Below are 499 nucleotides of genomic sequence, written 5' to 3' on the forward strand. Positions count from 1 at the left end.
AATAACAAATAATAATGTTGTAATAAGATTAAATTAACCTTATTATAATATTCATTATTATTATTCAATTTAAGTTTTTATGTAAACAATAGTAAACGCTTTGAACTTTAAGATATTGATCTGATTTGATGTACTGTATATATGTCTAATGTCAATAAATGATGTGATTCACGAGCTCCGGGGTCTCTGTTTTCTCACTCTTATATGTGAATTGTCTAAAAGGATGAACAAATGCATCAATTCTAAAAAGCATACTTCACTTCAGAATATGTTGCGTTCAATGACACCCGTATTTGTGCGTATCATAGAAACGTGGGGCTTGTTACCAAATTGCTGTGCCTCGTCATGATGGTACGAGTGTTTAACTCTTGTGGGGAAAAAAACTAGATTCACTTTAAATGTATGCTCCGTTCAAAATGTATGGTAATTAGCGCCAGTTGGTGAAAGTGTCCATATTTCCTATGGCAGCAAAGCAATCAAATGTGTCAACAAAAAGTTT

The sequence above is a fragment of the Hippocampus zosterae genome, chromosome 5 (assembly GCF_025434085.1).
Source record: "Hippocampus zosterae strain Florida chromosome 5, ASM2543408v3, whole genome shotgun sequence".
Classification (NCBI taxonomy): domain Eukaryota; kingdom Metazoa; phylum Chordata; class Actinopteri; order Syngnathiformes; family Syngnathidae; genus Hippocampus; species Hippocampus zosterae.